Source organism: Meriones unguiculatus, chromosome 20 (genome assembly GCF_030254825.1).
Source record: "Meriones unguiculatus strain TT.TT164.6M chromosome 20, Bangor_MerUng_6.1, whole genome shotgun sequence".
In the NCBI taxonomy this organism is placed as follows: domain Eukaryota; kingdom Metazoa; phylum Chordata; class Mammalia; order Rodentia; family Muridae; genus Meriones; species Meriones unguiculatus.
The window spans coordinates 16,260,892-16,286,350 of NC_083367.1; the positions used below are offsets into that span (position 1 = coordinate 16,260,892).

Sequence of the window (25,459 nt, forward strand, 5' to 3'; positions counted from 1 at the left end):
AAAAGGAAATGAAAAAAGAAATAGAGGCCATCGTAGAGAGACAGGAATCCAAATTCAAACACATGAAAGAAATGGTGCAAGGCATGAAAACAGAATTAGAATCAATAAAGAAAACACAAAATGAGAAAACCCTTGATCTGGAGAACTTGGAGAAAAGATCAGGAACCACAAAAGTAAGCATCACCAACAGAATACAAGAGATGGAAGAGAGAATCTCTGGAGCTGAAGACACACTTGCAGAAATGGATACTTCTCTCAAAGAAAAAGTAAAATCAGAAAAGTTCCAATCACAAAATATCCAAGAAATCAAGGATGCTATGAAAAGACAAAATCTAAGAATAATAGGAATTCATGAATAAGAAGACTCCAGAATCCAAGGTCCAGAAAATATTTTCAAGAAAATCAAAGAAGAAAATTTTCCCAACTTAAAGAAAGAGATGTCCATAAATATACAAGAGGCCTACAGAACTCCAAATAGACTAGACCAGAAAGGAAACACATCACGTCACATCATAGTCAAAACACTAAATCTACAGAACAAAGAAAAGATATTAAAAGCAGCAAGGGAAAAAGGGCAAGTAACATATGAAGGTAGACCTATCAGAATCACACCGGACTTCTCATCAGAAACTATGAAAGCCAGAAGGTCCTGGGCAAGTATCATGGAGACTCTAAGAGATCACAAATGTCAACCCAGACTACTATACCCTGCAAAGCTTTCAATCAACATAGATGGAGAAAACAAAATATTCCATGACAAAACTAAATTTATACAATATCTACACAGCAAACCATCCCTACAGAAGATACTAGAAGGAAAACTCCAATCCAATGAAAACAAATTCACCCAAGAAAACAGGGCATACAGATAATATCCCAACAAAAATGAAAAGAAAACAAGCAATGAGACAGGGTTAGATCACTAACTCCAGTACAAAAGGAACTAACATGCATTGGTCACTATTATCTTTCAATATCAACGGACTCAACTCACCAATAAAAAGACACAGGCTAACAGAATGGTTAAGGAAACAGGATCCAACATTCTGTTGCATCCAAGAAACACACCTATGCAAATAAGATAAACACTACCTCAGAGTAAAGGGCTGGAAAACTGTTTTTCAAGCAAATGGTTCCAGAAAACAAGTGGGATTAGCCATCCTAATATCTAATAAAATAGACTTTCAACCCAAGTTAATCAAAAAAGATAAGGAGGGCCACTATATTCTCATCAAAGGAAAAATCCACCAAGAGGACATCACAATCTTGAATATCTATGCCCCAAATACAAGAGCACCGACATTCGTAAATGAAACATTATTAAAGCTTAAATCATACATTGATCCTAATACCTTAATAGTGGGAGACTTCAACATTCCACTCTCAACAAGGGACAGATCAACTAGACAGACACCAAACAGGGAAATAAAAGCACTCACAGAATCCCTAAATCAAATGGACCTAATAGACGTCTACAGATCGTTTCACCCAAACTCAAAAGAGTACACCTTCTTTTCAGCACCGCATGGAACCTTTTCCAAAATAGACCATATAGTGGGTCACAAAGCAAGCCTCAACAGATACAAAAGGATTGAAATAATCCCTTGTATACTATCTGACCACCATGGACTAAAGCTAGACATTAACAACAACAGAAACAACAAAAGCCGACACGCACATGGAAACTGAACAACTTACTACTCAATGACAGCTGGGTTAAGGAAGAAATAAAGAAAGAAATCAAAGACTTCCTAGAATTCAATGAAAAGGAAGGCACAACATACCCAAATTTATGGGACACATTGAAAGCAGTGCTCAGAGGAAAATTTATAGCACTAAGTGCCTGCAAGAAGAAATTTGTAACATCACATACAAACAACTTAATGGCCCAACTGAAAACCCTAGAAAAAAAAGAAGCAGATACACCCAAGAGGAGCAGACGGCTGGAAATATTCAAACTAAGGGCTGAAATCAATCAACTAGAAACAAATAAAACTATCCAAAGAATCAATGAAACAAAAAGCTGGTTCTTTGAGAAAATCAACAAGATAGACAAACCCTTAGCCAAACTAACTAAAAAGCAGAGAGAAACTATCCAGATCAGCAAAATCAGAAATGAAAATGGGGACATAATCACAGACACTGAGGAAATCCAAACAATTATTAGGTCATACTACAAAAGCCTATATGCCACAAAAGGAAATCGAAGCAGTCATTAACAGTCTCCCCTCCAAAAAAAGCCCTGGACCAGATGGCTTCAGTGCAGAATTCTACAAGACATTCAAAGAAGCGTTAACTCCAATTCTCCTAAAGCTATTCCACAAAATAGAAACAGAACGAACACTACCAAACTCATTCTATGAAGCCACAGTTACCTTAATACCTAAACCACACAAAGACCGAACAAAAAAGAGAACTTCAGGCCTATCTCTCTTATGAACATTGACGCAAAAATACTCAATAAATACTTGCAAACCGAATCCAAGAACATGTCAAAGATATCATCCACCATGACCAAGTAGGCTTCGTCCCAGGCATGCAAGGGTGGTTCAACATACGGAAATCCATCAATGTAATCCACTACATAAACAAACTGAAGGAGAAAAACCACATAATCATCTCCTTAGATGCCGAAAAAGCATTTGACAAAGTCCAACACCCATTCATGTTTAAAGTCTTGGAGAGATCAGGGATACAAGGCACATTCCTAAAGATAGTAAAGGCAATATACAGCAAGTCTATAGCTAACATCAAACTCAATGGAGAGAAACTTAAATCAATCCCACTGAAATCAGGGACAAGACAAGGCTGCCCACTCTCTCCATATCTCTTCAACATAGTGCTGGAAGTCCTTGCTAGAGCAATAAGACAGTTGAAGGAAATCAAGGGGATACAAATCGGAAAGGAAGAGATCAAAGTGTCACTATTTGTAGATGATATGATAGTATACATGAGCGACCCCAAAAATTCAACCAGAGAACTCCTTCAGCTGATAAACACCTCCAGCAAACTGGTAGGATACAAAATCAACTCAAAAAAATCAGAAGCCCTCCTATATACCAAAGACAAAAAGGCTGAGAAAGAAATTAGGGAAACAACACACTTCACAATAGCCACTAATAACATAAAGTACCTTGATGTGACTCTAACCAAGCAAGTGAAAGACCTGTTTGAGAAAAACTTCAAGTCTCTGAAGAAAGAAATCGAAGAAAATATCAGAAGATGGAAAGATCTCCGGTGCTCATGGATTGGTAGGATTAACATTGTGAAAATGGCCATACTGCCAAAAGCAATCTACAGATTCAATGCAATTCCCATCAAAATACCAACTCAATTCTTTACAGACCTTGAAAAAAAGATTCTCAGCTTCATATGGACAAACAAAAAACCCAGAATCTCCAAAACGATCCTGTACAACAACAGATCATCTGGAGGTATCTCCATCCCTGATCTCAAGCTGTACTACAGGGCAACAGTAATAAAAACTGCATGGTATTGGCATAGAAACAGAAAGGAGGATCAATGGAACCGCAAAGAAGACCCAGAAATAAATCCACACACCTATGAATACTCGATATTTGACAAAGAAGCCAATTCCATTCAATGGAAAAAAGACAGCATCTTCAACAAATGGTGCTGGACCAACTGGATGTCTACATGCAGAAAAATGAAAATAGATCCATATTTATCACCCTGCACAAAACTAAAGTCAAAGTGGATCAAGGACCTCAACATAAAACCAGATACGCTAAATCAATTGGAAAAAAAAGTGGGGAACAGCCTAGAACTCATTGGCACAGGAGACAACTTCCTGAACACAACACCAACAGCACAGGCCCTAAGAGCAACAATTAATAAATGGGACCTCATGAAACTGAAAAGTTTCTGTAAAGCAAAGGATACCGTCATCAAAACAAAACGACTGCCTACAGATTGGGAAAGAATCTTCACTAACACTTTATCTGACAGAGGACTAATATCCAGTATATACAAAGAACTAAAGAAGCTGAAGAGCAGCAAGCCAAGTAATCCAATTAAAAAATGGGGAACAGAGCTAAACAGAGAATTCTCGACAGAGGAATATCGAATGGCAGAAAAACACTTAAAGAAATGCTCATCCTCATTAGCCATCAGGGAAATGCAAATCAAAACGACCCTGAGATATCACCTTACACCCATCAGAATGGCCAAGATGAAAAACTCAAGCGATAACACATGCTGGAGAGGTTGTGGAGAAAGGGGAACTCTCCTCCATTGCTGGTGGGAATGTAAACTGGTACAACCACTCTGGAAAGCTATCTGGAGCTTTCTAAGACAATTAAGAATAGTGCTTCCTCAAGACCCAGCTATATATATTATACCACTGCTAGGTATATACCCAAAGTTCGTTCAAGTACACAAAAGGGATACTTGCTCAACCATGTTTATAGCAGCTTTATGTGTAATAGCCAGAACCTGGAAACAACCCAGATGTCCATCAACGGAGGAATGGGTACAGAAATTGTGGTATTTTTACACCATGGAATACTACTCAGCAATCAAAAAGGAGGAAATCATGAAATTTGCAGGCAAATGGTGGGATCTAGAAAAGATCATTCTGAGTGAAATATCCCAGAAGGAGAAAGACAAACAAGAGATATACTCACTTATATAGACCTATAAGATATGATAAACATAATGAAATCTATACACCTAAAAAAGATAATCAATTGAGAGGACATGGGGTAAGATAATCAATCCTCGTTTAGAAAGACAGATGGATGTGCATTGAATGTATGACAGGAGTCTACTGAGTGCATCTGAAAGACTCTAACTAGCAGTGTTTTCAAAGCAAAGACTCATGACCAAACCTTTGGCAGAGTACAGGGTATCATAAGAAAGAAGGGGAGTTAGTCTGATGGGGAAAAGATAGGAGCTCCACAAGGGCCAAATATATCTGGGCACAGGGTCTTTTCTGAGACTGACATTCAACCAAGGACCATGTATGGATATAACCTAGAACCTCCACTCAGATGTAGCCTGTGGTAGCTCAGTAACCAAAGTGAGGGGAACAAGGACTATTTCTAACAGGAACTCAATGACTGGCTCTTTGGTCTCCCCACCCCCAAAGGGAGGAGCAGTCCTGTTAGGCCACAGAGGAGGGCTTTGCAGCCAGTCCTGAAGATACCTGATAAAACAGGATCAGATGAATGGGGAGGAGGTCCCCCCTATCAGTGGACTTGGAAAGGGGCACGGTGGAGATGAGGGAGGGAGGGAGGGACTGGGAGGGAATGAGGGATCGGGACACGGCTGGGATACAGAGTTAATAAAATGTAACTGATAAAAAAAAATAATAAAAAAATAATTAAAAAAGGGAAAAAAAAGGATCACTCTATGTGTTAGTTAGAACCCAGTCTCAATGCTCCTTGGGTGACCAAGAATCTGAGACTACATAATCCAGGACAAAACCAAATAATACTGTTTAAGAAAATAAAAGTAACAATACAATGATTATTTTTTTCAACATTATCATCATCATTGTTATTATTACCATTATTTACAATTTTCCCTGTGAATCCCAGTTGTAGCCCCCTCCCCCATCTCTTCCTAGTTCCACCAGCTTCCTCCCCTATTCCTCTTCTCTAGACCATTGATGGGGAAGTCCTACTCCCTCACTGTCGGATCCTAGCTTATCAGGTCCCATCAGGACTGCCTGGATCCTCTTATTCTGTGGGTTGCTAGGTTGCCACACCAGGGAAAAGTTATCAAGGAGCAGACAACAAAGAAATTCTCAACAGACAAATATTGAAAGGCAGAGAAACACTTTAAAAAATGTTGAATATCCTTAGTTATCAGGAAAATGCAAATCAAAAAGGACTCTGAGATTCCACCTCACACCCACCAAAAAGGTTAAGATCAAAACCTCAAGTGACTCTGTACACCATTTTTTTAATTGGATTACTTGATTTGTTGCTGTTCAACTTCTTGAGTTCTTTATATATACTGGGTATCAGTCCTCTGTCAGACATAGGGTTGGTGAAGATCCTTTCCCAATCTGTAGGCTGTTGTTTTGTCCCGAAGACAGTGTACTTTGCTTTAGAGAAGCTTTTCAGTTTCATGAGGTCCCATTTATTGATTGTTGCTTTAGAGCCTGTGCTGTTGGTGTTCTGTTCAGGAAGTTGTCTCCTGTGCCAATGAATTCAAGGGTATTCCCCACTTTTTTTTTCTAAGCGGTTTAGTGTGTCTAGTTTTATATTGAGGTCTTTGATCCACTTGGACTTTAGTTTTGTGCAGGGTGATAAGTATAGATCTATTTGCATTTTTCTACATGTAGACATCCAGTTAGACCACCACCATTTGTTGAAGAGGCTTTCTTTTTTCCATTGAATGGTTTTTGCATATTTGTCAAAAATCAGGTGTCCATAAGTGTGTAGATATATTTCAGGGTCTTCTATTTGATTCCATTGATCCATCAGTCTATTTCTGTGCCAGTACCATGCAGTTTTTATTACTGTTGCTCTATAGTACAGCTTGAGATCAGGGATGGAGATATCTTCAGAAGACTTTTTTTTATCATAGAGGATTGTTATAGCAATTCTGGGTTTCTTGTTATTCCATATGAAGTTGAGAACTTTTATTTCAAGGTCTATAAAGAATTATGTTGGTAATTTGATGGGAACTACATTGAATTTGTAGATTGCTTTTGGTAAGATGGCCATTTTTACTATGTTAATGCTGCCAAGCCATGAGCATGGGAGATCTTTCCCTCTTCTGATATCTTCTAATTCTTTCTTCAGAGACAGGAAATTTTTCTCATACAAGTCTTTGACTTGCTTGATTAGGTTCACATCAATGTACTTTATGTCCTTTGTGGCTATTGGGAATGTTGTTGTTTCCCTAATTTCTTTCTCAGCCCTTTTGTCCTTTGTATACAGGAGGGCTACTGATTTTTTTTTGAGTTAATTTTGTATCCAACCACTTTGCTGAAGGTGTTAATCAGCTGTAGGAGTTCCCTGGTAGAATTTTTGGGTATACTAAGAATTTCAGATATACTAAGATATCATCTGCAAACAGTGATACTTTGACTTCTTTCTTTCCAATTTGTATCCCCTTCATCTCCTTTAATTGTCTTAGAGCTAAACAGAGAATTCTCAATAGAGGAATATCAAATGCCAGAGAAACACCAAGAAATGTTCAATGTCATTAGTCATCAGGGAAATGATAATCAAAACGACCCTAAGATTTCCTCTTACACCCATCATAATGGCTAAGATCAAGAACCCAAGTGACAGCACATGCTGGAGAGGTTGTGGAGAAAGGGAAACCCTCCTCCACTGCTGGTGGGAATGTAAACTTATACAACCACTCTGGAAATCAATCTGGGGCTTTCTCAGACAACTAGGAAAAGCGTTTCCTCAAGATCCAGCCAAACCATTCCTAGACATATACCCAAAAGAGGCTTAAGTACGCAAAAATGAAATTTGCTCAACCATGTTTGTAGCAGCTTTATTTGTAATAGTCAGAACCTGGAAACAACCCAGATGTCCCTCTACGGAGGGATGGATACAGAAATTGTGGTAATCTACACAATGGAATATTATTCAGAAGAAAAAAAAAAGATATCATGAAATTTGCAGGTAAATGGTGGAAACTGAAAAGGATCATCCTGAGTGAGCTATCCCAGAAGCAGAAAGACACACAAGGTATATACTCACTCGTATAGACATATAATATAGGATAAACCTACTAAAATCTGTACACATAAAGAAACTAATCAAGAGGGAGGACACTTGCTAAAATGTTCAATCCTTATCCAAAAAGGCAAAGAGGATGGACATCAGAAGAAGGAGAAAAGAGGGAACAAGTCAGGAGCCTGCCACAGAGGACCTCTGAAAGGCTCTTCCCTGCAGACTATCAAAGCAAATGCTGAGACTTATGGCCAACCTTTAGGCAGAGTGCAGGAAATCTTATGAAAGATGTAAGAAACAGTAAGATCTGGAGAGGACAGGAACTCCACAAGGAGAGCAACAGAACCCAAAAATCTGATCACAGGGGTCTTTCCTTAGACTGATACTCCAACCAAGGACTATGTATGGAGATAACCTAGGACTCCTGCAGCTCAGTCTCCAAGTGAGTTCCATAGTAATAGGAACAGGGACTGTCTCTGACATGAACTGATTGGCCTGCTCTTTAATCAACTCCCCCTGAGGGGGTGCAGCCTTACCAGGCCACAGAAGGAGACAATGCAGCCACTCCTGATGAGACATAATTGACTAGGATCAGAAGGAAGGAAAAGAAGACCTCCCTTATCAGTGGACTTGGGGAGAGGCAAGCATGCAGATGGGGGAGGAAGGAAGGAGGGATTGGGACAAGAGGAGGGAGGGAACCACAGGGGGGATACAAAGTGAATAAAGTGTAACTAATAAAGAATTAAAAAATGAAAAAAAAAAAAACCTCAAGTGACAACACATGCTGGAGAGATTGTGGAAAAGGGGAACCCTCCTCTACTGCTGGCAGGAATGTAAACTTGCCCAAAAACTTTGGAAATCAATCTGATGCTTTCTTAGAAAACTTGGAATACTGCTACCTCAAGACCCAGCATGTATCCAAAAGATGCTCAACCATAAAATGATTCTTAATGACATTCTCCTGTGCTTATAGGGCAACACCTTTCTCAGCCATCATTAAAGAAACTGCCTTTAGTAGAAGATGGGGCAAGTATAGAGAGCCACACCCAGACAATACACAGAGGGTGAGTGACCTTGGCACAATCAGCCCTAAAGGGGAAATCTCAATCACATCCCTCCACCAAAGCTTCACATAATAACAAGTCAATTCACCAAAAGCAAGAAGTGTTGATATACCTCTCATCATCACTGTGACATAGATGAAAAACTATCATTATATTGTCACTGACAGAACTGAGAGAGAAAGCAATGACAAGAAGAGAGCAGATTTTCACTCCCTGCTTTTGTTACTAGACAAAAATAGACAGCACACCACTAGGAAAAAAAATCTTTTGTTTATTTATTTATCTTAACATGACTGACTGACTAAATGATTTAGTTGGCAATGCAGAACACAACAGCAACAACACCCAGGCATGTACTCTTCCCAGGACAAAAAGAATGTTCTTCAAGATGGATCAGAAGCAGACCACAGAGAAGTTTCAAGTTCAACAGGACTGGATTTATGCTACATTTCTTGTACCACATGGGTACAAGGAAACTAAAAATTATTACCAGAAGAAATGCAAGAAAATTCAAAAATAATGTGGAAAAAAGTACAGCCTATTGGTGCAAAAAATAATCAAACAAACAAATAAATAAAAATGGTAAATTAGAAAGTACAATGACAAAAATAAAAACAAAAATCAAAATACCAAACTTTATGTGAGAGAGCACTGTCAGATATAACAGAGATGTCCGTGATGACAAGCTGCTATATCAATAATTGTGTGATATAATCATAGAATTACACATGTACAAAGGTGTAGTAAATTGAGCTTAAACCTGGCAGAAGGAATAAAAATATTTTACTAAATAATCACCTGTCCTTGTCAAACACTATAAAAACACGGAACGAGTGCGTAGCATTTTTCTCAAAAGCAGCTAATATCACTCTGACACCTTTGCCAATGAAGGAAACTCCAGAGCAATATCCCTGATGAGCACAGAATAAACCGAATAAACCAATTCAACAGCTCTTGCAATGAACCGTATCTGATAACCAGTGAGAGTTCTGTAAATTATGCAAGAATAGTTGAGCATATCCACTCAATGTGACATATGACAGCACTATAAAAAAATAACAAATATTGTATGACTATCTTGATAGATGCAGAAAAGAGACGCTTAAACACACTTAACACAAGTCTGTATTTTAAAAAAATATATCACTTGATGAGGTAGGAAAACAAATTACCTGAGCATACTAAAAGTCCTATACAAAAGACCTAGTGTGATATTAAGTGCAGCCAGGAAAGATTTCCCTTTGAGGTTATAAAATGTCCTGTCATTTTTATTGTATATAATACTGGAAGTCTTAGCCAGAACACTTGGAGTATAAATAATTAAATGAACAGGCATATGACATCTATTTAGACATAAAAAATACTATCTTCCTTGACAGATGAAATGAGATTTTTTTTATAGAAAACTCAATTCCACATACACTGTTTAACAAGTTTACCACAGCAGCAGTTCAGAAAACTGAAAAGCCAGTTTCATTTCTACACTCCACACTAATACAAAGAAGAGATTCTGAGCAGACAGAAGTAAATTAAAAGGCATCATCTGCTTCCCAGGAACCATTTGTACGTATGAGTCTCAACAGGTCAGCATGCTCTGCCATAAATATCATGATCAATGTCAATGAGGAATTATGTACATTACAGAAGGCATCATTGTGCGCAGTTATAACCCTCATGGATGTGGAATCAGGCCTTTCAGATGTGAAGTCCTCAGATCCCTTTTTAGATAAGACTCCTCATGCTGTATAGGTGGAAAGAAATCCAGTTTTACAAAATCTAATTAAACCATTCTAACTACAAGAAGAAGGTGTTATATATCTAAAAAGAGAAAAAATAAATAAACTTAACCAAGGAAACATACTACAAAATATTTCTTTTTTTAACATTTTTTTAATATTTTTATTATTATTATTAATTACACTTTATTCATTTTGTATCCCCCCATAAGCCCCTCCCTCCTCCCCTCCCGCTCCCACTCTTCCTCCCTTTTCTGCATGCATGCCCCTCCCCAAGTCCACTGATAGGGGAGGTCTTCTTCTCCTTCTTTCTGATCTTAGACTATCAGTTCTCATCAGAAGTGGCTGCATTGTCATCTTCTGTGGCCTGGTAAGGCTGCTCCCCCCTCAGGGGGAGGTGATCAAAGAGCAGGCCAATCAGATTATGTCCCTCTTCCCATTACTATGTAACCCCCTTGGACACTGAAGAGGACAGGAACTCCACAAGGAGAGCAACAGAACAAGAAAATTTGAACACAGGGAACTTCTCAGAGACTCATACTCCAACCAAGGACTATTCATAGAGATAACCTAGAACCCCTGCACAGATGTAGCCCATGGCAGTTCAGTGTCCAAGTGGGTTACAAAATATTTCTTAAATAAACTAGAGAAGCCACGGCTAAGTTGAGATGTTTGCACCAAGATGACACACACCAAGTCTGCTGTTCATGGAGCTGGAGACTTCTATCATAGAAGTGCATGTTCTGTGTACAGTCATGTACACAGTCAATGCGAATCCAATCAAAATCTCAACGGAACCTTTGTAGAAAGGAAAGAAAAACCCAGACTAGTGTCTCCTATAGGTGAAAGGGTTGCTCAACTGGGGACTCTGAGTAATATGGTATCGTAAATAATACCTGAACCGTGGCAAATCCAGTTGGCCTGCCAAACATGAATGGAGAGAATTTCATAAGGCTGCACCATGAATGCAGGGCTAACAGTCATTTATGACTGTGGAGACTGAAGAGTCATCATCTTAATGGATGAGCTTCCAGTGGTCAGCCTTAAGCACAGGTACATAGAAACAACACCAGATGAATTTAGTGGGTCTGTTACTGTGTCGACCCAATATTATGCTCTCATACCGGATACATATGTATTCAAATATATGTGTGTATACATATATATGATTAAAATAATTCCCTTCACCATCATTATATATTACAGAGGATAACTCCATTCTCCTGGCACCAGAAAAAAACTTTAAACACTTTGACAGCCTAGATGATTGGCAATACTTATTTTACCAGTCCCATTTGCATAGGAGGAAGACTTGCCTTAGATAATAGGCTTCAAGTAATCATCAGGAATCACTTTCCATCGAGAGTAGTAAAATCCGGAAGTTTTGAATGGGCAAAGACAAAGACGCATGAATGACTAAAATATTGAGGATTACTGATTTTGCTGTCTGCTTGTGTATTCCTTATTTTTCATTTCTTGCAAAGAGGACCTACCATACTTTTGATACTGACATTGACCACCTGTTTTATTTTCTGTGAGTTGTTAGAAAAAAAAAGAAAAAGGATAATAAATGTTTGTTATTTTCGTTTGAGATTGTGTATGTGTGTGTAAACGTGTGTGTGTGTGTGTGTGTCCCTATGTCAGAATGGCACATTATTATTTCTTTAATTGCAAAGGTATTTCTAGGGACTTTATGTGAAGTACAGTTGAAGTTATGGCAGCTGCTGCTTGGAGTAAAAAATCATCCAAAGAAACCTCTGCACATAATTATAACATCATATTGTGTAATGTCAGCCGTCGTGCAGTTTGGCTGTTCTAGGCACGCAGTCTGTGATGCAGGTGTGGAGACATGGCCCATCTGGCCAGTTGACTTCGCTGTTATGAAAAACGGTTTGTTCATTCCTCTGACTCTATTGGAACATGACATACCTTGAATCAGACTTAAAAGTCTCTAAAGTTTCATAGTTCTTTAGAGAGAATGAAAATAAATTGTTTACTTTGAAAGTCATTTTAATGCATCATTTTCATCAGTAACATAATTAATTACATAACTGAAATAAAATGAAATCCAAACAATTCTTACTTTTAGACTGTTTTGCAAAATTCTTATGAATATTGTATTAAAAATAGTTATTTGCTGCAATATGTAAAAGTTAAGTGTAGCTGAATTTTTATATCAGAAATGTATATAAAATACTTGAAAAAATATACAAGCACTTTCTTGCAAATTTAAATAATGAAATATTTTAAAATTTGATTTTTTAGTTGTTAATTCACCAAAACTTCATAGAGTGTAATAATTTCATATATATTAAGCTTTTGTTTAATTTTATTTTTTTCTCATTTCAAAAGCAGGATTCTTTATGTTAGTTAACAGAAAATAATATATTTAAATTTTTTATACAGGACATCATAACTAAATATACACATAGATTCGGATGGATACTCATATTCCTCATAACAAATGTTAATAATTGTTCCTCGGGAAGATGTTTATGACAGAACACTTTCTAGTGGGTGATCACTAGGAACTTCTCTTCTGTCAACATGAGAATAAAAGAAGTTTAAAAGTGACAAGAAAAAGCATCCATCAGGGACTGAATAAAATAAACATTTTTTCACTTCCATTGGTGTAAAGAGAAAAATTAATGAAAGTATCAGTAGCAGGCTAATAACAGGATATGAACCTATGCCTCATTCAGACTCTTGGTGGCCTTATTCATTGGCATCAAGATGAATTTAGCATTTACTGTTTTTTTTTTCAATAAAAGATGAACTCATTCACTCACATACCCTTATACCTAATTAGTGTCTAAAGATAGTGTACAAGATACTGCAATTATTATAAACAAATGCTATGCTAAAGGCAAGAAATAGAAGTTAAAACAATAAAGATTTTTAATTGTCATTTATATAAATGAGTAAAAATATTTTTTTTATTTTAGTAACATATGCTTCAGCTAGATTTGGTCACTACAAATACACTATAATGAATTTTTAAATTTAGATAATTTTCCACTTAATGATAGAAGTAAAGAAATGTCATTTCATTTTTTTTCAGGTCATTTATGTTAGATGTTTATTGAGTCCTTTGCAAGGAGATAAACACTGCTATTTTGATGTAGTTTGAAATGTAGAAAGTAGCAGCTGAAAGCAGAGGAGGAGGATGGAGACAAGAGCTCAAATGCTAGCAAAATATGCAGATACAAAGTCCAAAGACATGGAAGAAATGATTAATATCTGCATTAAACACCACAAAACAGCTTTTTACATGCATAGTTGCTACCAAAAATGTTTGTATGATTCTTCTGCAAATAGATAAACATTTAGAACAGTTAATTGGTGAACATTAACTGCAATTTTCAAGACTCCAAGTGGGTTCTAACTTTTAAAGTTTTGAATATTGTAATTGCATTTTAATTTTTGTTTATATATACAATTTATTTTTTCACAATTTATTCATTATATATCCCAACTGGAGCCCCCTCCTTCAACTCCTCCCAGTCCCACTCCCTCTCCCTGTCCCCCATCGCCTTCCCCTAGTCCACCAAAAGAGGAGTTCTCCTCCTCTGCCATCTGTCCATAGCTTATCAAGCCAGTCCTAGACAATTGTTTTGTTCTGGTTTTTCATCACAGCAATAGTAAACCTAACTGAAGAGTCACTATAATTATTTATTTCTCTTAGTTCCATAGAATTTTTCTCATTTCTTATTCTTATTTTTTTCTAATTATTATATGTGTGTATAATGTCTTAGCTTCATTTCTTGTTGCAGTGACAAATTATCCACGTAAAAGCAACATAGAAAGGGGTTCATTTGGCTCATACTTCCATCACATAACAACTACAGTCAAAGGCAGAGAGCAAAGAATGAAAGCATGTGTGCTTGTGCTCAGCGAGTTACCTTTCCCCACTTTGATACACCCTTGTTTCCCAGTCAAGAGATGGCACTTCCAACAGTGGGTAAGCCTTTCTCCCTCATTCATACAACCAAGATAATTCCCTACAGGCATTCTCAGGAGCCTTTCACCAATGGCGAGTCTAGATTTTGTCACACTGGCAATCAAAACTAATTATCAACTATAAAATAAACATTTTTTTTGTTTATTTTTGAGTCATGGTCTTCATCTGCACCCCTGGCTGTTCTGAAACTAATTATTTAGAGCAAGTTGGTCTTGAACTCAGAGGCTCATTTGCCTTTGCCTCCTGAGTACTGGGATTAAGGGCATATGCCACCATGCCCAGCCTAATACATATATTCTTAACAAAATAAAACTGAATACAGTCAGAATCCTGTTTTAGAACTGGTCCTACAGGTTAACATATTTATGAGGATCTTTTTTCTGGTGTTTGTATTTCCTCCTCTTCAGCAAGCACTAAGCATTATTTTTAAATTTTTAACTTAAAATAAATTTTATTATAAAAATTTTATAAATAAATAAAAAACATCATATACCCAAATTAACTAGTTCTTTGCCTTCAGAAGTGACTCAAGCTTCCAATGGATTTTCGTCACCAGGCATGGTGATACTAAGGGACTCCAGTAATACTCTTCCTTTACCAATGTCCTAGTCTGATCCTTTTGTTGTTGCTAAAACACTGACCAGAATCAACTTGAAGAGGAAAGGTTATTTTAGATTACACTTTATATTCCAGCCCTAAGAGAAGTCAGGGTAGAATCTCAAGGGAGGAAGTAGGATATGAAGCAGAGACGATAGAGGAAGACTTTATTGGCTTGTTCCTTATGGCTTGCTCAGCCTGCTTTATTATACAACAGAGGGCCACCTACAGGCCAATTTAATGGTGTTCTCCCTATCCCGTTTCTAGCTTGTGTCAAGAAGGCAAGAAACAAACTTATCTCCAATACTGAACAATAGTCTCATTCCCCCTGGTAGTAGGGATCAATCCCTTTAGTAACTTTTTTTTAGTTGACTAAAGTGCACAAATATATCTGGGCACAGGGGTCTTCTCTGAGACTGTTTATCCAACCAAGGACCATGCATGGATATAACCTATAATCCCTGCTCAGACATAGCCCATGGTAGCTCAGTATCCAAGTGGGTTCCTAGTAAGGGGGACAGGAATTGTTTCTGACATGAACTCAATGTCTGGCTCATTGAGCTTCCCCCCACCCTGCCTCCAAGGGAGGAGCAGCCTTGCTAGGCCACAGATAAGAACATTGCAACCATCCTGAAGATACCTGATAAGCTAGAGCCAGATGGAAGGAGAGGAGGATACCCCCTCTCAGTGGACTCAGAAGGGGGCAGGGAGGAGATGAAGGAGGGAGGGAAGGATTGGGAGAGAAAGAGAGAGAGGGCTACAGCTAGGATACAAGTGAATGTATAAAATTATTTAAAAATAAAAAAAAATATTTTAAAAAAGTACGCAAAGAAAACAAGAGTACACAGGGTTGGGGTGGAGTGTGTGTGGGCATCTTAGCTTCTAGTTCAAAGGAATGGTTGTGCCTCCCTTTGTTAAACTAGATCTACAGAATAGGAAGCAAAATCTTTGCTAGTGAGTTCCAGGCCCCTTGACTCCTGGACTCATGAGAGAAGCACTGTCATATTAGATGCCAATTTAGAGCAGATCCGTCCTTCTGGAGAGTCTTGCCGTAGCACTGTGGGCTACTGCCAACTCACTTGTGTTTAACACTACATCTCAAAAGGCCTTTCCATCATTCAATCAACTCAAATATTCAAAATGTTAGGTAACATAGTAAAAAATATATTCATTTGCCTGACTTCTTAAGCAAACTTCAGAACATTATGTCATGCCACCATTTATTTACAATAGTTAAAATAAGAAGTAAATAGTTTGCATATCTACATTAGTAATATATTAATGGGTGTAATATAATTTCGGGATATTTCAGGTTGTGTAATTTTGGGAGCATTCTACATAAATTACTTTGCACTAAGCTTTTCATAATGTATACTTATAGTACTTCAAAACCTGGGGAATTTTCACGTAATTTTTAAACTGTTCCTTACAAATCAACAACATTTTGATGTTTCTGTCCAAGTTTTGATACTGGGTGCATTCTTAGTTTGTCCTTTATGTTTGTAATTTAACAACATGGCTGCCTAGCCGTAGCCCTCATGACTTTGTATGACACTGTTTCCTTCCCCAAACATGGTCATACTTTTTATGGAAAGGGACTGAAACGAAGAGGCCTTTCCACTTTTCATGCTTAGGAATTCCCTCTGGTGTGGGTCTTCTCATGTATTCTAAAGGAACCACACAAGTGAAGGCCTTCCCACACTGGTAACATATGCAGGGTTTCTCACCAGTGCGGATTTGCTCATGTCTCCGACAGTCCTCCAAAGCTGGAAAGGCTTTCCCACACTGCTTGCATGCATAGAGTCGTTCTCCACTGTGAATCCTTTCATGGCATCGAAGTGAGCTGTAACACGGAATGCTTTCCCACATTCTTTACAGTCATAAAGTTTTTCCCTAGTTTGAATCTTTTCATGGCGTTGAAGAGAACTCTGTATAGTGAAGGCTTTCCCACATTCCTTACATTTATGGGGTTCTGTGAAATTGTTCTTGTATTCGAAAGGTACCAGAAAAGATTAAACCTTTTCCATTCTGTTCACAGACATAGGGTTTCTCACCACTGTGAATTCTTTCATGATTTCGAAGGGAGGTACGAGTAGTGACGGCTTTATTACACAGTTTACAAACATAGAGTTTCTCTCCAGTGTGAGTCCGTTCATGTACTCTACAGGTACTTGAAGAAATGAAACATTTCCCACAGTATTTGCACGCATAGAGTTTTTTCCACTGTGAATTCTTTCATGTCCTGGAAGTGAACTTTGGCCAGTGAAGGCTTTCCCACAATACGCACATACAAAGGGCTTCTCTCCACTGTGAATCCTGTCATGGCGGCAAAGAGAACCACGGCTAGGGAAGGCCTTTCCACAGTGGCTACATATGTAGGGTTTCTCACCAGCATGAGTTCTTTCATGTCTGCGAACCTTACTTGGAGAGGAAAAGGCTTTCCCACATTGCTGGCATTTATATGTTTTCGCTATGGTGTGAGCATTTCCATGCTTCAGAAAGCACTTAGGTTACATGAAGGCTGTTCCACATCCCCTAAGTTTATAGAGACTGTCTTCATAGATCTCATATTCACATAGTTTATGTCCCGTTTCAACAGGAGTATGCATATTTAAGAGTGGGAGACCAGTAAGTGTGCCTTCACATAAATTACTTTTGCACAATTTGACTCCATGAGGGGTTTTCTTGTTCACAACAGTATCTGGAAACTCACTGAAAATTTCTTCACATTGTCTACCTTCATCATATTCATACAATAACTCCACCACTCCACTTCATAGATTTCCCCTAGAATCTTCATTATCATCTTTAATCCTCTGGCCTTCCTCAGTTTGTTTTATAGTAATTAGGTTTTTGAAGGTTTCCTGCATCACATCAGTGTAGAGTTGCTTCTGGGAAGGATCCAACATATCCCACTCCTTCAAGGTGATGTTCGCAGCCACATCCTCAAGAGTTGAATAGTCCATGTCTGAGCCCCAAGCTTCCAGAGGTCCTGGTGCTGGCAGTCACAAAGCCACAGACACAGAAGGGCTGTCTCTGACTCCCTCAATTGACAGGACAGTATCACCACAAAGGCTCCTCATTTCTTATTCTTATCACTATTCTAATAGTTTTTCCCACAGGCAATCATCATTAAATAATATGACTTTATAGCAATAGTCACATTCAGAGGAAAAATATTATGAGGGACAGAAAAAAATGACACAGCATTTAAGAAAACTAGCTACTCTTACAGAGGGCCAAAGTATAATTTCTAGAACCCAAGTGGCAGCTCACAACTATCGGTGACTACAGTAGCAATAGAGTACCAGGAAATACGACACCTTTTTCTGGACTCTGCAAACAATAAGAATATATGTTGCATACATGAATATATGCAGGCAAAACACATACATATCAAGCTTCCTTTTAGTTGAGCATTAATTCCTTTATGTACAACTAAAGCATGAGCTACATTGGCTAAATGATTCTTCAGGGTCTGAGCAGTCTGCCCAGTATGACTCATGGGTAATGCCCCGGTGGTAGCTCCAACAGCCGCCAATGAGATGGCAGTAACAATTGGACCCAGAGAAGAGCATGTCTGATTGCATGTGGGTTGATACCCCAGGTCCCGCCTCTGAGAAAAAGGTATCGCACGGGTCTGATGCTCTTTGGGTGGATGACACCTAAATGAACATCGGTACAAAGTCCCAATTTATTTCTAATATCAGAGATCAGACCTCTACTCTTGCCTGATGCGTCTAAAACAAAAAGGGGGAACTGTAGAGAGCTGCTGCGGAATGCTGTGCCTTAAAGATGGAGCTGGTTTCCGCCTTCCACCTTCCCGATGGTGAGTGCTCTCTGTAACGAACAACTCCACATTTGGCTAAGGCTGAGGATCTGGCTTGCTTCCATGTATGTGGACCTATCTGCATTGCCCACATGGCACGCCTGGGTTGGCTACCCAGAGGCTATTTAAGCTGTGGGCTGGCTTTCCCCAGGGTCAGATGATTGTTCAAGGTTCCTGAATAAACTGCATTGAAAAAAAAAAACCACATACATATAATAAAAATAAATGAATTTTTGAAAATGCAACATAAAAGTAAAATATTCATTTTACTTATAATTGCACTGTATGAAGGAAGTGAATGGAGTATTTTTCATTTTGTATAAATTTAATAATAAAATGTATAGTTTTATTACTACTAAACAGCCACAATTAGATTAATACCATGGACTTATAAATGTTAATTTTAAGTAGGCTAAATGTCTTACAAGTTGAGTTGCATATTATTCCTAGACTTATGTAAATATAATTTGTGATGAATTAATTGCTATTTAATGAAAAGCATTAGTAACAAGTTTATCTATTTTTGACTTTAGGTTGCACACTAACATAAGTAGAGAACTGTGCAAAGATCAGGGCTAAAATTTAATCAGTCTGAACTAATTAAGGGTTGATGTTGAAGCAATAGTTTCATGGTGGTATAAAAAATAAAAGAGACTACTAAATCTGTCAGAAGAAAAAGTGAGGAAGAGTCTTGAACTCACTGGCAGAGAAGAAAACTTCCTGAAAACAACACCAACAGCACAGGCTCTAAGATCAAAAATCAATAAATGAGACCTCATGAAACTGAAAACCTTCTGTAAAGCAAAGGACACTGTCATCAAAACAAAACGACAGCCTACAAATTGGGAAAGGATCTTTACCAACCCTTTATCTGACAGAATATCCAGAATTTATAAAGAACTCAAGAAGTTAAAAAGCAACAAATCAGTGGACTTAGAGAGGAGCGGGAAAGAGATGAGAGAGGGTGGGTAGGTGGGGTTGGGAGGGAATGAAAGAGGGGGAAAAGTGAATAAATTGTAATTAATACAAAAAATAAAACTTGGAAAAAATAAAAATAAAATAAAAACTTTAAAGGAAAAGGAGAAACAAATCAAGTAATCCAATTAAAAATAGGGTCCAGAGCTCAACAGAGATTCTTATAATAGAGGAATATCGAATGGCATCCAATAAAATTATAAGATTTATTATTTATATTAAAATCACAGAAAATGAAATCTAAGACATATCAATTCATATTCTCTCATGTTTTTACATATTTATTTTATTTTATAGGTTTTTCTGTTTTGTTGTTTTTCTTTTTTTATCAGTGGACTAGGGGAGTGGCATAGGGGGAGAAGAGGGACTGGGGTTGGGACTGGAAGATGATGGAGGAGGTGACAGCTGGGATACAAAGTCAATAAAGTGTAATAAATTAAATAAGTAAATAAATAATAAAAATAATACAGATTTATTTTAATGTTAGAGTTATTAAGTGAGCATTAAAATTTCTATGTCTAACTTATAGTTCTATTTCTAACTAAAAATAGCTAAAGTACAAGAAATGGTGCTTTGAAATTTTACAGAAAATGTGGGGCAAGGTAACACTTTAAAAACAAAGCATGAGTTGCAGCAATGGTTCTAAAATAGTTTTCATTCTTCTCCAAATAGCCCCAAAGTTTAAAACTAAGCATTTTTGTACCCGCCATATCCTCATCTCTTTCCCTAAAGGATATAAAATATCTCTTAGTAACTTAGGATTAGTTATTAACCCTACTAAATTTAGCCATTCCTTTCCAAGTTTCTATTCATCAGCATATAAAATGGTAATTAAAGTATCATCTATTTCGGTTTTAAAGATGAGACGGAATTATGCATATAAAACAGTGAAAATGGGTCAATGTATGCTATTGCTCCCTTGAGACAGTGTTATGGTTTGACTTTGAAGTACTCTTTTCTCAAGACTTGCCTCTGTTTGGGTTTACTGTGGAGACGTTAAGAAGCTGGGAACAGCTGACAGAGATCCCTCATGTGCCTTTAAAATATACCAGATTCCTAACTCATCCCCTCTATCTTGGCATACCATGATATGAACAGCCCTGTCATACACGTCCCCCACTACTGACTGATCCACTGTGTCCTGCTTCCCTGCCATAAAGGACTGAAAACCTTGGAATCCATGAAACAAAATAAACCTTTCCTCACTTATGCTAAATCAGTTATAGATTTTGGTCACAGTGACAGAAAAGTACCCAAAATAATACCTAATACAGGAGCAAAGACTGCATCCTATTTTGCATACCTCCTGATTTCAGGGGTTATAGAGATATTAGATATTCACTGTTGAATTATTAAAAATAAAAACAACAATTATAAACTTTGTAGCATTAAGAAAAAATTCTATTGAAGATCCTGGTGTTTAACTCATCTATGTTCATTTCATTTTCTTTCACTATTATACCTTTTTTCATTTAATTGCTGAGATTCTATCTTGTGTCATATTTTTTTTTACTTCATATATATCTTACACTCAGTTCAAGAACAGAAGTTGCCTGCTCACTTGGCCCTCAGTAAGTAGGACGCCTGGTCATTTGACAAGGCTGTTTACACAGTAAATAGTATCAGTTTTTCACCATGATTTTTAATTATGTAACATGGTCAGTTCCAATGAATTTCTTCATTTTAATTTTCAAAGATACCGATTCAATTTCCCTTCTTTGCTAGGATTAGAATTTTAGACACCAACAGAGTATAGTATAGAAAAGAAAGCCACTACCCAACAAAAACATACGAGCAAAAGGTTTTCAATGTTTAGTTTATGTACACCTTTGTAAACCACACTAACTTTTAAACTATGAAGACATTATTTTGTTTATATATAATTTCACATGAATGTTTTCCAATCCATTACAATGAACTTTTTTCTGAGAAGTCTTGAAATAGAGGGAATACAATCTCTAAAATCAAATAAAAATTTTGAAATTCCTTTGTTCACATGTTCAAATACATACATTTAGGAAAAAAGATAATTGAGTAATTTAAGACATAGAAAATAACAAAGATCAATGCTATTATACTTATCAGCATTTAAAAATATGACCAAATATAAAAGTGTGTAACATTTACTTTACTCTTGACTTTTTGTATGGAAACCAGATAAAAATTCCTTCTAGTAAAGTGAGCATGAACATCTTTTTATGCAAAAGATCCAGGAAAACCAAATGAGACTTTCTGACTTTAGTCATGTAGCCAAAGTTATGTGGCACATTTGAATTTCTGGCTATTATTTTACTCATCAATTAAAATCCCGTTTAGGAATCAGCCTTTAAAAATCTCATTGAGGAGGACTTCCCCTATCAGTGAACTTGGAGAGAGGAATGGGAAGAGATTAGAGAGAGAGGGTGGGAATGGGAGGGAATGAAGGAGGGGATTACAGCTGGGATACAAAGTGAATAAACTGTAACTAATATAAAAAATAAAAATTAAAAAGAACAGAGAGACAGTAAGGGGCCACAGCCAGGATACAAACTGAATAAATTGTAATAAATAATAATAATAATAAAACCACCACACAAATCAACATGGAAGAAGAAAAAAATCACATTGATCCAAATTCTGAACAAGAATTTATATTTATATAACAGGAAGAAATTCACTGTTTGAAAAGGAAAATATCCTTACCTTAATTCAGACTGTGTCCAATGCAACATTTTTTTTAATTTCTTTCAAGATCCCAAATTACAACATAATACAACCAAACTGATTACTAAATATTTTATAGTAAAAACCACTGTGATGTGCTTTTGTCCTGTGGAATTCGTGTGTCATGTCTTTAGTCTTTATCTGGTCCTGGGTTTTAGACTAGAAGATGAATGTACCATTGCAATACTGATAATAGACATATGTATTCTTAGGAAAAAGAAAAAAAAATAATGGAAATGTTGAGATAGAAATGAATCAACAAAAAAATGTCCATACTATTGTCTCTTACAAAACAAGAATCCCAGTCTTTTGCGTGAATAACAATTCTAGATTTTTGCTGTTGTGGTCATGTCCTTTACTTCATTTCTGCTTCCATGTGACATCAATTTCTTTTTAAAGCACACACACAGACACACAATCCCTCAGCAGCAGAAAATAAAGTGATTGTATCATGAGTTTGGAAAGGATCACATGGAATAATAGGACACATTTGTCACAAAAAATATTATATAGAATTATTGCTATAAGCATCATTACTTTATGAAAAAATAACAATGTGCCTATTCCAAATTCCAGCCAAGAGGACAAGTGACAGCTTTATGCAATTTTTAATTGCTCTTTTCCTGGCACAAGTCACTGTGCTTTTATTCCTTGGCAGAAAAGCTGAAAATGGGTTCATTTTCTAAACTGAAACATTATCAAAATATATTTTAATGTAGAAAAGAGTTTTATTGAAAACAGTTCTGCAGTGCCAGCAGACCTGAAACCTGACTTGCAGATCAGGCTGGCTTCAATCCTGCATTAGTTCTCCCGCCTCAAATCCCAAGCACTGGACTTCCAAGCATACACAAGACTCCCGTCTGAAAACACAGACATGAAGAACAGGTGTTGCCCTTTTATCACTTCTCTGTTCTGCTGTCTGTAGCTTACATGATACTGACGGTGCTAAACATAAATACTGTGATGTGTTGACTACACTTCTTCAGGAGGATCTGGATCCAGAGATTAACAAAAACAAACATATGACTGAGGGGCCTCGGGACACAGGGGGAGAGGAAGTGCTCATTCCTACTACAACTTGATGAGCTCTGGTAGGGTGGGATGGGGGGGCTTCCTTTTCTGAGGGGTAGGGAGAAGGAGGAGAAGGAGGGAGTATGGGATCAGGAAGAGAGAAGGGAGGGCTAAATTTGGGATGTAAAGTTATTAATTAATTAGGTAATTAATTAAAAATTATTGCAAAATTCCTAAAATGAGTTTTTCTAAAAATGTGAAACTTCTCTAAAATCACAAAAAAAGGTTTATCTTATTTAAAATAGCCTAATCCAAAAGACTAAAATCCAGAAAAATTTACTATATAGTTTCAAGATCCCAAATTACAACATAATACAACCAAACTGATTACTAAATATTTTATAGTAAAAACCACTGTGATGTGCTTTTGTCCTGTGGAAACTATATATAGTTTCCTTTTATGTAATTAAGAATTGTGAAACACATTATTATATATGACATCAAAGAATGTTACACTTAAGTTTTATTTTATGAAAAATTGAAACACGCAATTTATCACAGAGTAAACAGCTTACACTACCATCTCAAGGAAGATAAAAGTACAGAAAAACTCATCTCTATGAGGTTAAAAATGAAAAACTTCTTTCCTGAGATGCGATAGCAAGACAAAGAAACACAAACAACTGATTATCAGCTGAGGACCCGCAGCCATCTTAACAGAACATTTTAGTAGTGACAATGAAAATATCACACAGATAACATTATAATAGACATTAAAGACAGTTGTGTCCTCTTCCCCTCTAAATGATTCCATATATGACATTTTCTCAATTTACAAAAAAAAATATTGAATTTACATTTGTGTTTTAGCCCCATCCCTCCTCCTCTTCCAGTCCTTCCTTGTTCCCTGCTTCCCTCCCTCTTCTCACTACCTTTTTCCCCAGAAAAGGGAAGCTCCCTTTCCCATCCACAACAGCTTATCAAGTCACATCAAGTCTGAGCATGTCCTCTTCCCCTGTGGCCTGGCAAGGCAGTCCACCAGGGGGGAAAGTGATCAAAAAGCTGGAAAATGAGTCCTTGTCTGAGGCAGTCCCCACTTTCCTTACTAATATGCCCACATGAAACCCAAGCATCCAAGCTGCCCATCTGCTACATCCTTTCTTTCTTCCTTCCTTCCTTCCTTCCTTCCTTCCTTCCTTCCTTCCTTCCTTTCGTTTTTCTTTCTTTCTTTCCATCCTTCCTTCCTACCTTCTTTCTTTCCTTCCTTCCTTCTTTCTTCCTTTCTTTCCTTCTTTATTTCATTCTTCCTTCCTTTTTAAGATTTATCTATTATTTATATAGCATTCTGTCTGCATGTGAGCCTGCAGGGCAGAAGAGGACACCGAATCTCATAATAGATGGTTATAAGCCACAGTGTGGTTACTGGGAATTGAACTGAGGACCTTTGGAAGAACAGCCAATGCTCTTAACCTCTGAGTCATCTCTTCATCTTTGTATGGGGCCTAGGTCCAGTTCATGCATGGTTTATTTATTGGTGCTTTAGTCTCCTCAAACTCCTCTGGGCCTTCATTATTTGGCTCTGTTGGTCTTCTTGTGGAGCTTTGATTAAATATGACTTGATTAAGTGCATTGAAGGAAGGGCTTTAAAAAGAGACAAGCACAGCAGAGCCCCAGCACTTGCTGGTCATTGTGACCCTAATTACAAAACTAGAACTTAGCCCTTAAGATGCAACTTCTTGGTTGATCAAATGTTGTGTACTTGACTTTGGGCAAAGTGCAGGGAATCGTATGAAAGAAGGGGGAGATAGTAAGACCTGGAGAGGACAGGAACTCCACAAGGAGACCAACAGAACCAAAAAATCTGGGTACAAGGGCCTTTTCTGAGACTGATACTCTAACCAAGAGCCATGCATAGA

The 25,459-nt window shown here is 37.3% G+C and overlaps 1 protein-coding gene across 19 annotated transcripts in view; it reads right to left on the reverse strand.

Moving 5' to 3' along the window:
* Lingo2 (leucine rich repeat and Ig domain containing 2) overlaps positions 1–25,459 on the reverse strand; it is a 1,357,796-nt gene that overhangs the window by 1,269,721 nt on the left and 62,616 nt on the right. The gene's annotated exons all lie outside the window — the stretch shown is intronic.